Below are 17,409 nucleotides of genomic sequence, written 5' to 3'. Positions count from 1 at the left end.
AATGCTAACTGTTCTCCGTGCTAGAGCAACTGTTCCGAAAACTAGAAGAATCGCTGAACACAAAGATGTTGTGCTAGCAACAAAACAATCTTTAATAAATTCTCCATTGCTGAAGGGAGGTGCTACTTGACTATTTTAACAGCTATGTGATACCTCACTGTCATTGCACGAACACTATGGATGATATTGTTCTCTTTCCGTAAATACGTTACAACATTGCAGAGCGATATGAAGTGGGACAAGCACGTAATGGCAGTTGTGGGGAAGGCAGATAGTCGTCTTCGGTTCATTGGCAGAATTTTGGGAAGATGTGGTTCATCTGTAAAGGAGACCGCTTATAAAACACTAATACGACCTATTCTTGAGTACTGCTCGAGCGTTTGGGATCCCTATCAGGTCGGATTGAGGGAGGACATAGAAGCAATTCCGAGGCGGGCTGCTAGATTTGTTACTGGTAGGTTTGATCATCACGCGAGTGTTACGGAAATGCTTCAGGAACTCGGCTGGGAGTCTCTAGAGGAAAGGAGGCGTTCTTTTCGTGAATCGCTACTGAGGAAATTTAGGGAACCAGCATTTGGGGCTGACTGCAGTACAATTTTACTGCCGCCAACTCACATTTCGCGGAAAGACCACAAAGATAAGAGAGATTAGGGCTCGTACAGAGGCATATAGGCAGTCATGGGAGTGGAACAGGGATAGAAGATGCTAGTTGTGGTACTAGGTACCCTTCGCCACGCACCGTATGGTGGATTGCGGAGTATGTATGTAGATGAATAATAAGAATAATAATCTTTAGTCCTATCTTTCACTTATGTTTCGACATCGTTTTGCTTTTCTTCGATACGACTGCTAACTGTTCTCCGTGCTAGAGCAACTGTTTCGAAAACTAGAAGAATCGCTGAACACAAAGATGTTGTGCTAGCAACAAAACACTCTTTAATAAATTCTCCATCGCTGAAGGGAGGTGCTACTTGACTATTTTAACAGCTATGTGATACCTCACTGTCATTGCACGAACACTATGGATGATATTGTTCTCTTTCCGTAAATACGTTACAAGAAAGAGGTAAAATTGAGGACAAATCACAAAATTATGTATAAATTATAGTAGCATTTCGAAGCAATGACGTGGATCTGAACCACTTCCTCCTTTCTCTCTTATGTTTTATCTCGAAAAGTTTCGACTTTCTTTCCCCAGTATCCAAAGTGATTACAAACTTCTCGTGAAAACTTCGAAAATCCAATTTCACATTGTACTTCTTCCACGCCAATGAAATAGCATCAAAAACAGTCACTGAAGTCCGGTTTGTGCTTCAATAAAAAGAAAAGTAAACTTCTTCTCATTGCCGATTCATACGCAGTCATTCCGCCGATTTCCTAATCGATGATCTTAGCTCCTCCTTATCCAGTTTCCTGTCACAAATTTTGTCCTACCAATAACGCCAGAGGATCTTCGACACTGACAACACTGACACGAAGTGACCAGGACTGTTTGGCAGCGTGCATGTCATCGGTAGCAAACGGCCGATGTTAGCAGGGCTGGAGGGGAAACACCTACCTGGCTGACAGAGCCACCGACCACGGGTCTCCGCGGCCGCAACAGCGTATTATCTCAGCCCTGGTCTAACGATATTTCCATTGCGTGTTGGCTACCGAACTAGCTGCTGAAGACAGTTTTCGAATAAGATCTTCAAAAGTACTTCGCAAGACTGTCTGTACCTCCTGCAATGAATCCACCGATGTCCCAGTCCATAATCGGTAGGTTAAAATCGCCTCCAACTTGTATTGAATAATCTGGGTGTTTACGAGCGAACGCATAACATTTCTTTTTTCTTAATTCGACACGTATTTTCTTGTTTTTTTTAGCACAAGAAGTACTGGACTTCGCCGTATCTCTCGTAATACCTTGTTGGTCATTTTTGACCCACGGTAGGAAACCAACATTTTATTCGTATTTTGGTGGTGTTTTGAGTATCGCCATGTTAACAATACGTTCAGGAAGACACTAAAGTGTAACCAAAGAATTGCGTGGTCTCTAAAATGAATAGTACACTATCAAATATAACTTTTCAGGAATAAATTTTTCTTGTTTTCAATATTACAGAAGAAATTCCACAGTCTTTCATCAGTAACCGTTAAGACAAGTAAGTAAAACAATTTCCCAATATTTTTCTTTACGAAAAGATTGAAACAGAGTCAAGCACACCACTTATGTGAGTACTAATGGTATTTTCCTTTTTACAGACAAATAAGGTAATTACTAAGGATTTGTGAAAAATATAAAAAACAAGTGATAGAATACTCTGCGTGTTTTCTCGCTTATCGAAATCAAGGAATTAAAGCATAACAACAAACAAGTTTAGTCTATAATTATAAATATTTGGAAACGTTTAGGAACAAAGAGTTGAGATATTTGTCTTCTGAACCGGGACGGGCTAACAGCTCAAACATTCAACAAGTGTTTTTGCTTGACAGCTTTTGCGCACATACTTGTTGCACTTGAAGTATACGTCTGACGTTTTATTTCCTATTTGTTGTTTGCAGGAAACCTGAATCTGACAACGTCTTCTATTTCCATACCGACTAGTGCCGGTACGAGTACCAGCAAGGGGAGACTAACTCCTCTCTGCAGTCTTAAGTTTCTCGAAGTTTCTTCTCATTATTCTCGTTCATCTCACATGCAGCGTGCATGTTACTCGGAATAAGAACTTTTTTTTTTCTTTTTCGTTTTTATACTACGAAAAGACCGTCGCCTGACTTGTGTTGCATTCAATGCTTCGTCTCGACTTCGCGCTGCAGTAAGGACCTCCTTGAGTGATGGCCGAAGAGTGCCAACTAAACTTGTACCTTTTGGTTTCAACTCATCCGCCAATTTCACAGAGGTGAAGAAGTTGTCAGTCGTGATATTACAACCACAGTTCAGGGATATATGTCCCAGCTTCATAACGACATGGTGGCCAAGACCCTTGCTTGGATCACGAGTTTCATGTTTGCCACGATAAGGGAATCCATTCAGGATGTAGTGCTTGTCAGTATCACACAAAATCTAATACTTTATCCTACACTTACCAGGTTTGCTCGACGTGTACTGTATCAATGGGCACCTACACTCGCAGGGATGCAGTTGCTGGTCGACAGTCATGTTTTATCCTGGCTTGTAGCAAGCAATGCAATTGTCTGTAATGCAAATTCCATATTTCTGAAGCGAGGCAAAATTTATCACTTTCCTTGCGTTGTCTTCCGGATGAGATAGAATGAAACTTAAGATGACTCTATATTTCTCCAAATTTGTTCCTTGACTTGGTGCTTTGAAAGAAGCGAGGTCCACACTTATTGCTTCATAAAACTTTGTATGAAATACCCCGAGTGCCATATGCTCCATGAGAGCAGAGTAAACCACTGAAAGAATCTAGTTCTTCTGGGCTCACGGACCACTTGTTATTACCGACTGTGCTATGAGCCTTTTATTCGGCGCACTTTTTTATCAGTCTCAGGACTGAGTTGCTGACAGAGCCTCAACTCAGAGAGTGGCGAGTCGTCTACAGCATGTCGTCTGGCGTGTTCCGTCCGCCCGGCTACCTCTCGCAACACATTCCGAGCACTGAGCGTACCTGCTGTCTCGCCTGACTCAGTCAATGTCCACTTGGTGCCACTGGGACCCTCCTCTTCCTCGCCAGGCAGCGAATGCCTCGTTCTCGCCCATGATAAGCTGCTGCACCATGTCCGGTATGTAATGTACCACGACCATGCCCATCTGTTGCCGCTCCGTCAATTGCACCAACCGCCACGCCGTCGCCTTCTCGTAAGTCGCCCACAACAACTCGATCATCGCAATTGTCAGTTGCAAATAGAATCGTATGTCAAAATTATTTGTAACTGGTGAAAGGTAGGGAATGTCGGTAAAAGACCGGCCATGACGCAGTTTGATTTACGTGTTTACATCAGATGTTCAGTGATAATGAGTTTGAGTTTTGAATAAAGATTTATTTATCAGTGAGTGGCTTATTGACTCCATCAGGTAGCTTACCAACTCCTTCCCCCCCCCCCCCCCCCCCCCCCGTCCTCGTCGTCTATGTCGAAGGCTTCATCCCATCCTGCATTGCACATACATTTGCCTCTTCGTGCGCATTCATTGGTTCAAAAACTTAGGTGCAGTGGTTCATGCTTACGTTGTACAAGAGGTGGGCCATCATCAGATCGTCAGATGGACCAGATTCTGCTTAGTGTTCGTTTGATGCGTCTTAATCACTTGAGTCAGCAGCTTCCACTGGAACAAAATCGTCGTCCTCCTCGGCATTCATCTCACTACATGATTCATCACTCGATAGGGTCCGTGAAACGTTCTCCAGACGGTAGACAATCTCGGCCTCCGTGAGGCCACGTCATCTTGCCGCCTTAGCTTCAATGGCGCGAAAATCAGCGGCAAGCTCACGTCGCTGGCGCCAGGACTACCTCAGCCCGCTCGGCTTGACCACAGACGAAGATACTTCTACAGGAAACTTCGGTAACGGCAACTGGCCTGAAATCTGCTGTCATGTAAGAGAACTATTATCAGTGCCTCAGACAGAGGTGGAAGAAGGGGTGGAGGAGGGGGGGGGGTTTCCTCACTGTATGTTACTCTGTGGCTTCTACATCTACATCTACTTACATATTCCGCAAGCCTCCGCACGCTGATTGGCGGAGGATTCCCTGTACCACAAATAGTCGTTTCTTTTTTTGTTCCACTCTCAAATGGAGCGACGGAAAAACAACTGTATATGTACCTTCGTATGAGCACTAACTCCTCGTATCTTATCTTTGTCTTTCCTAAGCGAAATGTATGTTGGCGGCAGTAGGATCATTCTGCAGTCAGCTTCAATTGCCAATTCTCTGAACTTTCTTAGTAGTGTTCGAAATTAATGTCTTCTTTCCTCCAAGGATCCCATTTGAGTTCCCCAAGAGTATCCGTAACACTTGCATGCTGATCGAACCTACCGGTGACAAATCTAGCAGCTCGCCTCTGAATTGCTTCGATATCTTCCTTCATTCCGATCTTGTGCGGATGCCAAACACTCCAGCTGTACTCAAGAATAGGTTGCATAAGGTTCCTATATGCGGTCTCCTTTACAGATGAACTACACTTTCCTAAAATTCTCCCAATAAACCGAAGTCGACCATTCGCCTTCCCTACCACAATCCTCACATGCTTGTTCCATTCCATATCGCTTCGCAACGTTACAACCAGATATATAAAGGACGTGTCAAGAACGATACTCTTAATGCTGTATCCGAACATTACAGGTTGTCGTTACTAACCATCCGCATTAACTTACATGTTTCTACATTAAGCGCCAGCTGCCATTCACATCAACTAGAAATCTGGTGTAGGTCATGCCGTGTGCCGGATCATTTAGGTATATACGAAATAAGACTTTGATGAGAATTTAGTAAAGATGAAGAGTAGACTGATTTCTAAAAGGGACAATCGCATAACCTGGAAATACAAACATAGGTACAAGATATGTAGCTTCTAAGAAACTTGGATAACAGAAAATATAATTCAATTGATCGACGAAAAAAGGAAGTACAAAAATGTTCATGTGAGAAACACAGAAATAGAAGTCACATAGAAATGAAATAACTAGGAACTTCATGGGAACTAAGGCGAAATACATAAAGGAAAGATTTGAAGAAATATAGCCGGCCGCGGTGACCGAGCGGTTCTAGGCGGTTGAGTCCTGAAACCACGCGAATGCTACGGTCGCAGGTTCTAATCCTGCCTCGGGCGTGGATGTGTGTGATGTCTTTAGGTTTAAGTAGTTCTAAGTTCTAGGGGACTGATGACCTCAGAAATTAAGTCCCATAGTGCTCAGAGCCATTTGAGCCATTTTTTGAAGAAATATAAAAAGAAATGATCGTAGGGAGGACTGGCTCAGCGTATGGAAAAGTCAAAACAATATTGACTGAAACTGAAAGCACGGTCGACGACGCTAAGAGTTCAATGGTAATTCCACTGATAAACGCAGAGGAAAGGCCAAATAGATGGACAAAGTACTCCCATGGCATCTACGAGGAAGAACAGCTGATGGCATTATACAAGAAGAAATAATAGTCGATGTGGACGAAGTAGGGTATCCAGCACTAGAGTCACAGTTAAACCTTATGAAGACTTTCGACCACATAAGAGACAAAACTGACAATAACGTTCCTTCGGAATTTTTAATATCATTTTGAGAAGTGACAATAGAGCGATTGTTCGCGTTCGTTTGTGGAATCTATGACTCTGGTGACATAGCACTCGACTTTCGAAAAAATATGTATCTTCCACGTAACACCGAAGGTACTAAGTTAGCAGATATGTGTGAGAAATATCGAGGAATCATAGTTTCTGACAAAAATAATATTAAGAAGAATGCAAAGTAAAATTGAAGATCCGCTAGATGACGATAAGTTTCACTTTGGGAAAGATAAAGACGCCAGAGAAGCATACTCGCATATGTCGTGTTTTATAATTGAAGTTAGATTTAACAAATTCATATGATTTGCCGACCTAGAAAAAACATCCGACTATGTAAAATGTTACAAAATGTTCGAAACTCAGAGAAAATAGTAAGACTATAGGGAAAGACGGGTAATATGCTATATGTACAAGAACCAAGAGAGAACAATAAGGTGATTGGAAGACCAAGAACGAGGTGCTCGGATTACAAAGGCTGCAGGACAAGAATGCAGACTTTCGCCCCCATTGTTCAATCTGTATATCAAGAAAGTGATGATGAAAATCAAAGAGAGGTTCAAACGTGTGATTAAAATTCAGGATAAAAGAATATGAAGATTCAGTAATGGCACTGTTATAAACGAAAGTGAAGAAGAATTACATGAGCCTTTGAATGTAATGAAAACCTGATTTACAGAATATGGATTGAAAGTAAACCAAAAAAGGCGGAGAAAGTCAAGAAGAAAAGGGAATATGAGCTCTCTTAGCTATAGCTGCTAAAAGAATTGATGTATGAGTAGTAAGAAAAGATCGTGACAAATTAAACATCGAAACTGGGAAGACGAAGTAGACTAAGTTAAGGAATTTTGCTAACTTGAAAGCAAAACAACACATGACAGATTAATTATTTTCTGTCTTGAGGGGAAGTAGTAAAACGATTAGCTCAACAGATCCAGAAACTGTAAGACAATCAGCAAGCTTATTCCAAAGTTGTTTGTTTACCTTTCAGGAAAACATTGCACCACACTCAATGCACTCCCCACAGTGAATTATGTCATCGAACAAGGATGAGTTAGCTGACGTTTTAAAGTAGCTGGAAATCGTCCAGGCTGCTGTCCGGCAATTGGAAGCTACTGTCAGTGGGTATGTTGGGAGAGTTCCGGAGAGTCCTGTACCAAAGATACCTAGGATACATGAAGTAACCTCCTCTCCAGTAGGTCTTGTCTTCTCTATAGAAAGTATGGGATCTATCGCTTCCGTCCACTTGACTGAGAGTGGTGTGTTAGTCGTAGGGCTAGGCGCCCTTTACAGTGGAGACAGAAACTGGTTTGAACTCATGACGTTACACCTGTTCCCCTAACCAACATGTTCGAGATGCTTCCTTCCGCTGAATCCAAAACTGAGTCAGTGATACCCTTTTCACCTGTGAGAAACCTGTTGAGAACCGTGCCGAGAGGAGGTAAACACGAAAGGGTGGGGTCATTAATCGTCGGCAGTTCAGTAGTTAGGGCGAATAATGGTACTCTTTTGAGAAATGGCAGCAAGATATGGGAAGGAACATCAATTGCGCCAGCATGCTCAAAATGAATACCTGACGGAGCCATTCAACTCGTTGAAAGGGCTATTCTGGCAGCCATTGAAGAAACAGGGTACAAACAATTGCAGATTGTAATTCGTTTTGGAACGAACGAAGCCTATCGTGCTGTCTCTAAGGTCATACATAGATCATTCCAGCGACCGGCAGAGAGGGTTGAAGAGATGAGTCTTGCTTACAAAGTTTCGACGAGGCTCATAATTTGCAGCATTGTACCCGGAACAGATCGTGGTCCTCTGATTCGAATGGAAGTCTTGAGCCAAAGACTTGGAAAGATCAGTGACAAGCTAGATGCTTGTTCCTGGACTTGGGCATAGGGTTGAGAGCTGTAAGATCCCCCTAATTGAGTGAGATGTGCACTACATATCAGAAGTTGATACTCAGGTAGCTGTGTGTGTGGAATGCACACAAGGCTGTTTCAGATTAAGCAACTTTCTGTCCAGTCCAGGTAACGATAGCTGTAGGACACCCACAAGAGTCGGTATAAGATTCTAAGAAATACACTCTACAAACAAGAGTACTAAAATATTAGACGTTTACTGTCGAAATATTCGCAAGAAAATGCCAGAGTAGGAAGAGCTCCTAAAACAGTAGAGCTCACATAGTAGTAGGTACGGAAAGCTGGTTAAAACACGAAACTGATACCAGTGAGACCGTTTGGAAAACGTCATTGCACATCGAAAGTTTTGGAAAATGAGAAATAGAAGGGTTGTATTTACTGCAGTAGACAAAAACTCAACTCCATCCAGGTATAATGCCTGCTTCTGTTGATGACAAGACTCACCTCCAGATGTAACTGAAAACTGGATAAAACCCCACTAAGTCATATATTTCCTTACTGAAGAAAAACTGCCATTGCCCAATCAAGCGTAAAAGTACAGATACCACATCACACAGGGATATATAAATGCAAGGGCTCGCTTAAACTACAAATGAAACTAGCAATAACTATAACAATTAGGTTTATTACTATAACTGACGACTTATCAGCTAGATAAGTATGAAAATGTTTAATATGTAGTGGACAGAGGATTTTAATTATGAAATTCAGCCTTTGCATAGAAGAAAGCATAGTCATGAAACTACGAATGTATCATAGATATAGCAAGTGACTGTGAGAATGTCTGTTGGTTTAAACGAAGAACCCAGAAAAAATTAGTAAGAACACCAGTAGAATCGCTAAAGTACATGATGGGAACGACTAGATGGCTGCAAATGCTAAGACCGTACAATTGTTGTCTGACTTAACTCTTCATAATTAGGTTGTTTCTGCCAGTGTAGAAATGTCACCATTAAAATGTAGCATACCTTACGACTTCTGAGCAATGATAACTTTATAAATAAGTTAAACGAGCTCCTACTCTTCCGAATTTTGTCATTTATAACCAACGATGGCCTTTTGCGAATGTAGACAATCTCTCCAACTACATGAAAGATTTATAATCCTGGCCAACTAACGGGCTTAGGCACAGACAGTGTGGGAAAGCGCACCTTCTATGGAAATAATTATGAGACAGTCAGTGCGCCCATTACAAGAATTTTAAACAAATGTTCTTTCGTGGCGTGATAGTATATAAACGGCCAATCTCTCCCTTTTCTGACGGCTACACTTGGCTTCATACAGGGTGTTTCAAAAATGACCGGTATATTTGAAACGGCAATAAAAACTAAACGAGCAGCGATAGAAATACACCGTTTGTTGCAATATGCTTGGGACAACAGTACATTTTCAGGCAGACAAACTTTCGAAATTACAGTAGTTACAATTTTCAACAACAGATGGCGCTGCGGCCTGGGAAACTCTATAGTACGATATTTTCCACATATCCACCATGCGTAGCAATAATATGGCGTAGTCTCTGAATGAAATTACCCGAAACCTATGACAACGTGTCTGGCGGAATGGCTTCACATGCAGATGAGATGTACTGCTTCAGCTGTTCAATTGTTTCTGGATTCTGGCGGTACACCTGGTTTTTCAAGTGTCCCCACAGAAAGAAGTCACAGGGGTTCATGTCTGGCGAATAGGGAGGCCAATCCACGCCGCCTCCTGTATGTTTCGGATAGCCGAAAGCAATCACACGATCATCGAAATATTCATTCAGGAAATTAAAGACATCGGCCGTGCGATGTGGCCGGGCACCATCTTGCATAAACCACGAGGTGTTCGCAGTGTCGTCTAAGGCAGTTTGTACCGCCACAAATTCACGAAGAATGTCCAGATAACGTGATGCAGTAATCGTTTCGGATCTGAAAAATGGGTCAATGATTCCTTTGGAAGAAATGGCGGCCCAGACCAGTACTTTTTGAGGATGCAGGGACGATGGGACTGCAACATGGGGCTTTTCGGTTCCCCATATGCGCCAGTTCTGTTTATTGATGAAGCCGTCCAGGTAAAAATAAGCTTCGTCAGTAAACCAAATGCTGCCCACATGCATATCGCCGTCATCAATCCTATGCACTATATCGTTAGCGAATGTCTCTCGTGCAGCAATGGTAGCGGCGCTGAGGGGTTGCCGCGTTTGAATTTTGTATGGATAGAGGTGTAAACTCTGGCACATGAGACGATACGTGGACGTTGGCGTCATTTGGACCGCAGCTGCAACACGGCGAATGGAAACCCGAGGCCGCTGTCGGATCACCTGCTGCACTAGCTGCGCGTTGCCCTCTGTGGTTGCCGTACGCGGTCGCCCTACCTTTCCAGCACATTCATCCGTCACGTTCCCAGTCCGTTGAAATTTTTCAAACAGATCCTTTATTGTATCGCTTTTCGGTCCTTTGGTTACATTAAACCTCCGTTGAAAACTTCGTCTTGTTGCAACAACACTGTGTTCTAGGCGGTGGAATTCCAACACCAGAAAAATCCTCTGTTCTAAGGAATAAACCATGTTGTCTACAGCACACTTGCACGTTGTGAACAGCACACGCTTACAGCAGAAAGACGACGTACAGAATGGCGCACCCACAGACTGCGTTGTCTTCTATATCGTTCACATCACTTGCAGCGCCATCTGTTGTTGAAAATTGTAACTACTGTAATTTCGAAAGTTTGTCCGCCTGAAAATTTACTGTTGTCCCAAGCATATTGCAACAAACGGTGTATTTCTATCGCTGCTCGTTTAGTTTTTATTGCCGTTTCAAATATACCGGTCATTTTTGAAACACCCTGTATATTAGCTTTTCTAAAGGATTCCTTCTAGTTTCGCACAATGGAGTCCTACGGCAGATAGGCTACCATAAGTCACCTTCTGTACTAAGATGTCCTGTCTGCTACCTGCTACAGAGGACAGCTCTCAGCTCTGAACACGTTTATGACCACTTGTGGCCATTCTAAAAAACTTCCATGTTGTAGAAGCCAGCTACAAAACTTTCAAGGTTGCAGAAATTAACATGTCCCTCCTGACTAAAAGGAAGGAAGAGAAGAAGTCACTAGGTGAGAAATTACTGGCATTAATGAATGTAGTCTGCAATTATGATGCAACTCAAAGAATTGACTAGATTTAGTATGTGATGTTCATGCTACATAACAAAATATGTTGTGTGACAGCTTGGGGGTAAACGGGCACCTAACAAGAGAATACCATTTGTCATGGCAGATTGTGAATTTAAGATCTAAATCTCTTATAATATTGTCTGTTCAGTTGACTGAATGTTACTTTTCAAACTCTGGAACATTTCTTTCATGACTCCCCATATGGTACTTTTGACTACTTCCAGCTGTTATTTGTCCAGGAGGCTTTGGCTGCATTTACATCAGCAGTGAAGGCTTTTTTATTTTTGGAGCTGCTTCCTAATATGGCTGTAGGACCATGATGGTTCTTTTCCATCCCTCATAATCATAGAGCAAAGATTGTGTATTAGCTATCGATGAAAAGGACTGCTTTTTAAGAATCATAAAATTGTAGTAACTTTTTATTACATGATTGCATTGAATTATGTGATACAAATATATATTAAAATGTAAAGATATAATTTGCTATCATTACATAGACTGAACTGCAACCAAAGTAGAAATGAGTACCTGATTCTCTTGTCTCATTTGTACTGGAACACTAGTAAAGTAAGTGTGCGAATTATTTCTGATTGGACGTACAAGGAATTTCGGGTGCGCGCAGAAGAAAGTAGTGCAACTGTTCAAAGACTTCTTTGCCTCGTGATATAGTATAAAAGACACACTGCAAAATTAGCACTGGCAGACACTCGAAACAAGAAGTCTACTGTGTCGCAGAAACTAACTTACAAGATAAAAAGAACTTCTTTTCTTCATTTCTAGTTACGTCGACGTACACTAACGTAAATAGAAACTAACGTCAGTACTGCATTTGACCTCTATTTCACTTAATGGATCTACAGTTCATTTCAGTTCAGTTACTGAATCGGTAGTTCATTTCGATTCAATTTATTGCTATAAATGTTAGATCTGTTACCCGGAAACTGTAAACAGGTCGTACACGTTGAATGCAATGCTTCATATTATATACACTGATAAAGTACATTGACAGCAACTATAGTTAACATAAAAGTGGAATTTAAACACAATGTTGAAAATGTAATTAAGTAAAAGAAATAAACTGAAAGAAATTCCGCTGACATTCTAAGATAATAGCTTTTAGCTTATATTGGTACAGCTTTACTGCCTGCCTTGGAGGAGCTCGCAGTTTGCCGAGAAACAGTAACTGTACCAATATCTAGAGTTACTATTATTACAATACTCTACATTTCCCCCGCTAGTTTTTGCTTGCCTCTGCTATCCTCGAGTCTACCCATTCCCATGTGCACGGCAATTGCATTTTTTTTATTTTTATTATTTCGTCTAATTATACATTGGTTGGGATTACTATTTTCAGTTTTGGAGGTAACCCTTTTGTTAGTCATCCACTTTGCTCTTCTAGCCTATAGGCATTATTTTGATATCCAGATTCCACTTGATCGTAAAGGCTCGAATTTGAGGAGTTGCTTTTTAAATATTCAATGCGTAATCAGATTAACAGTAGTCCATTAAGTTTGGTCGTTTTCATTTGTTTGCAAATTGCAATCTAATTTTCTACATTCATCCATACCTGGAAACGGAGGCAACTGAAAGCGACACGATCAGCCAAACCTTCCTCCTCACATTGACAGTCCTATGTGTTACTAAATTTCAGTCAATGTAGATGTTTAGTCTATGAACCACAATACACTATGCGATCAAATGTATCCAGACACCTGGCTAAAATGACTAACAAGTTCGTGGCGCCCTCCATCGGTAATGCTGGAATCAGTATAGTGTTGGCCCAGACTTAGCCTTGATGACAGCTTCCACTCCCACAGTCACACATTCAGACAGTTGCTGAAAGGTTTCTTGGGGAATGGCAGCCCATTCATCACTTAGTGCTGCACTGAGGGCAGGTATCGATGTCAGTTGGTGAGGCCTGGCACGAAGTAGCCGTTCGAAAACGTCCCAAAGGCGTTCTGTAGGATTCAGGTCAGGACTCTTTGCAAGGCCAGTCCATTACAGGGATGTTAATGTCGTGTAACCACTCCGCCACAGGCCATGCATTAAGAACAGGTGCTCGATCGTGTTGAAAGATGAAATCGCCATCCCCCAGTTGCTCTTCAACAGTGGGAATCAATAAGGTACTTAAAACATCAATGTAGGCCTGTGCTGTGATAGTGCCACACAAAACAACAAGCGGTGGAAGCACCCTCCATGAAAAGCACCACCACACACAACACCACCACCTCCGAATTTTACTGTTGGCACTACACAAGCTGGCAGATGACGTCCACCGGGCATTCGCCATACCCACATCCTGCCATTGCATCGCCACGTACCGTGATTCGTCACTCCACACAACGTTTCTCCACTGTTCAATCGTCCAATCTTTACGCTCCTTAACACCAAGCGAGGCTTTGTTTGGCATTTACCGGCGAGATGTGTGGTATATGAGCAGCCGCTCGACCATGAAATCCAAGATTTATCATCTTCCGCCGTCATAGTACTTGCAGTGGATCCTGATGCAGTGTGGAATTCCTGTGTGATGGTCTGGGTAGATATCTGCTTATTACACATTACAACTCTCTTCAACTAGCCGGCCGAGGTGGCCGAGCGGTTCTAAGCGCTACAGTCTGGAACCGCGCGACCGCTACGGTCGTAGGTTCGAATCCTGCCTCGGCCATGGATGTGTGTGATGTCCTTAGGTTAGTTAGGTTTAAGTAGTTCTAAGTTCTAGGCGACTGATGACCTCAGAAGTTAAGTCCCATAGTGCTTAGAGCCGTTTTTTGAACCTCTTCAACTGTCGGCGGTCTCTGTCAGTCATCAGACGAGATCGGCCAGTACGCTCTTGTGCTGTACATGTCCCTTCACGTTTCCACTTCACCATTACATTGGAAACAACGGAGCTAGAGATGTTTAGGAGTGTGGAATTCTTGTGTACAGACGTATGACACAAGTGACACCTAATCACCTGACCACGTTCGAGGTCCGTGAGTTCCGCGGAGCGGCCCATTCTGCTCTCACGATGTCTAATGACTATTGAGGTCGCTGATATGGAGTACCTGGTAGTAGGTGGCAGCACAATACACCTAATATGAATGACGTATGTTTTTGGGGTTGTCCAGATACTTTTGATCGCATGGTGTATGTTAATAACTATTGCATATCACGAGTAGAGACAATGTCTGGCATACTGAGCGTGTTTGTGTAGATCAACATTCACAACAAATACTTACATATCCATCCCAGATTTACTGTTGTGTAACTATTGTATTTCCAGTAAGCAGCCTACCAGAACACTAGGCCACAGTAGTTTAGCGTTCCTAGCACACGCCAAAAAAAAGTCTCCGCTACTGAACTGCTTTTCCACGGTGTGATCGTCGGTGACAATGGGCTGCCTTGACGTTTATTGGAGAATGCGCGGCCTAAAGCCATTCGAAGCGTAAAATGCCGCTCCTCGCTCGAATGAAATTTTTCTTTACAGAAAATTCCCTCACCGGAATGGATATCTGGGACCAATAGGCAATATGTGCACCCATGCTAGTAAAATCTTATTCGCCTGTGACGCAAGTCAGGGAACTACCGGAGAAATTGTCGCTCGTTACGAGGGGGTGCGATGCTCGTCGTCAATGGAACGGAAAAAAATCGGAAATTCTACACAATTTCTTCCTCACGCACGCTTGCACGCACGGACGCCACACACGCGCGCACGCGCGCGTGCGCGCGCGCGCACACACACACACACACACACACACACACACAGACGTGTTTCGTCGTTAGTGGAAAGGAAGCGCAAACTGAATATCTTTTGCACGAGACTAAAACAATAGCGAACTATGCTAAACATGGCCGATTACTTTTATTCTGCAACATTACGAGCAGTACCAAACGCAATAATGTGAAACGTTTACCGCTTTAACAAACTAATGAAAAAATTCATTGTTGAGATCTGTAATTAGTTACCAGTAAAATTACCTTCCAAACAAAGTAAAACAGATTGTGAATCACTTCGCATTAGTCTTCTAGCAGTCTGTTTGCTATTACCTTAACGAGATTATATGGAAGCTACACCAGTTAGTCGAACCTTCCGGGTTCCCGTGATTATACTAACTCCTTAAATATTCACCTGCTGTACGAGATGTATAAACTACATGGTCTCTTCCATCACCAAATGACGAACTGATGTACTTTCGGTGAAATTTCGTCTTTAGCCTTTGCGTCTCTAGCTAAGGTAGTATATGAAGGTGAATTACATTCTCTGAAATGATGACAGCGAAGCTCAATGTCGACCTCTGGAACGATAAATCTTTATAAACACCGGTCATGCTTGACAGTTTTTGCGTGAAGAACTACAATGCTTTTAGACAGCCCGTAAGAGATTTAAAGTACATCTACATCTACATTTTCACGGATATTCTGCAAATCACATTTAAATGCCTGGCAGAGGGTTCATCGTACCACCTTCACATTCTCTATTATTCCGCTCTCGTATGCGTGGCTACAGCTGACTTTTAAGACCAATAATACGCTGCGGTTTAAACTAAGAAGTAATTTGCAGCAGGAAAGCGATAAATATTAGAGAGCTGGGGTCTATAAAATTCAGTGTAACACGTGCAAGGCAAGCTATGTAGGCCAAACTGGTAGGTCCTTTAATATTTGGGAAACGGGACACCCCATGTTGGGACTATATCAAGATCTCGTTATTTTACATAGACAGGACAAAGGCAAAAAGCTGGATCTACTGGAACAGGTGGAAATTACGATACATAGCGTGGATAATCAGAACACACTGGTGATACAAATAACTTTTTCAAATATTTCACTGGTTTCTTTTAGTAACTACATTTTTAGCAATTGGTAGGATACCATCATTTCATGAGGTCTTTGAAACATGCATACGTTATCTGTTTGAATAGACATCTCTGTGACTTCCTTGTTTACATGCGCGTGAGCTCACTCGCATTTCAGTGTCGTGTTTGGCTACGTGGTGTGTGGTGTCAACGAAGACGCACGAGCGGTTTACGACGATAGAGGAGAGAGGCATGTAGTTAGATGTTGAACACCATAGGCGACACCATTTTAGAGTTTTTTATGTTTTCACGACTATGTGGAGATGCACCTTGGAAGTCACGGCTGCAACAAGGGAAGTAGCCACGATGTTTTAATTTTATTATCAGTTTTATTGTGCCTGGTGCATGATCCATTTTAGCGAGTTTTAACAGGTTCTTTTACTTTTTGTTAGTCTGATGATGGAAACTTGACTTCCGAAACGCGTCAATATTAGTGTTTTACACTACAAACAAGTGGTTGAGCCGATATATTTTTTAACATTGACATTCACAACCACGACCTCTCATCCAGTATGGTTAAAATCATAGTTGTTAGCCTACATTAGAGATTATCACTTTCATCAGAATAATTTAACGAAATGATGAACCTGTCATTATTGTGGTCAGTTATTGATGGGTGAATCTTATAACAACAAAGGATGAATCTTTTATAGAAAAATTATGGTAAAATTTAGTGATCATAAAGTATGACAAACAACACAAGTGAGATGACAAATAAAACATGAACTGTTCACAACACAAGTAGATGCAACAAACAGTTAACACTCCACTGCATCGTGATTGGTTGGTAAAGGCACGGACTATGATTCGTCTGATTAAACTATTTACTCTGACTCAAAACATGGATACACAATTGGAAATTATCTAACACTGAATAGACTGATGGATTCTTTCTACACAGAAGTTATAGTACGTTGGTGCAGCTGAGAACAAGTGGCGCGACTGTGTTTGCCCTACCAAACCAGAGCAGCAGTACTATACTCCGTTCTCGATGTGGAGTGCTGGGACTGTCGTGGTGCAGGCGTCTGCAGAGTAGCGATGTGCGGCGCCTGTACTTCGTTATCGCGGGCAAGAAATGTGCAAAGCTGTAGGCTGGCGATCTGTTAGACAGATCGCAATTACTCTCTGACGGAGCCCTGACATCTCGTCTGATTCCAGCATGTGACACTTCCATTCACCTGTCAAACCATGAACAGTTTGACTCTCTTACATGGCAATGTGCACAAGGAGATCAAACATCAAGATGATAGACCTGATACAAACAAGACTGCTCTCGGCACCCGAGTTGTATGAG

This window comes from Schistocerca cancellata, chromosome 5 (assembly GCF_023864275.1).
Source record: "Schistocerca cancellata isolate TAMUIC-IGC-003103 chromosome 5, iqSchCanc2.1, whole genome shotgun sequence".
Taxonomy (NCBI): Eukaryota; Metazoa; Arthropoda; class Insecta; order Orthoptera; family Acrididae; genus Schistocerca; species Schistocerca cancellata.
The sequence above is the reverse complement of the archived record's forward strand: the minus strand, read 5'-3'. Positions refer to the sequence as shown.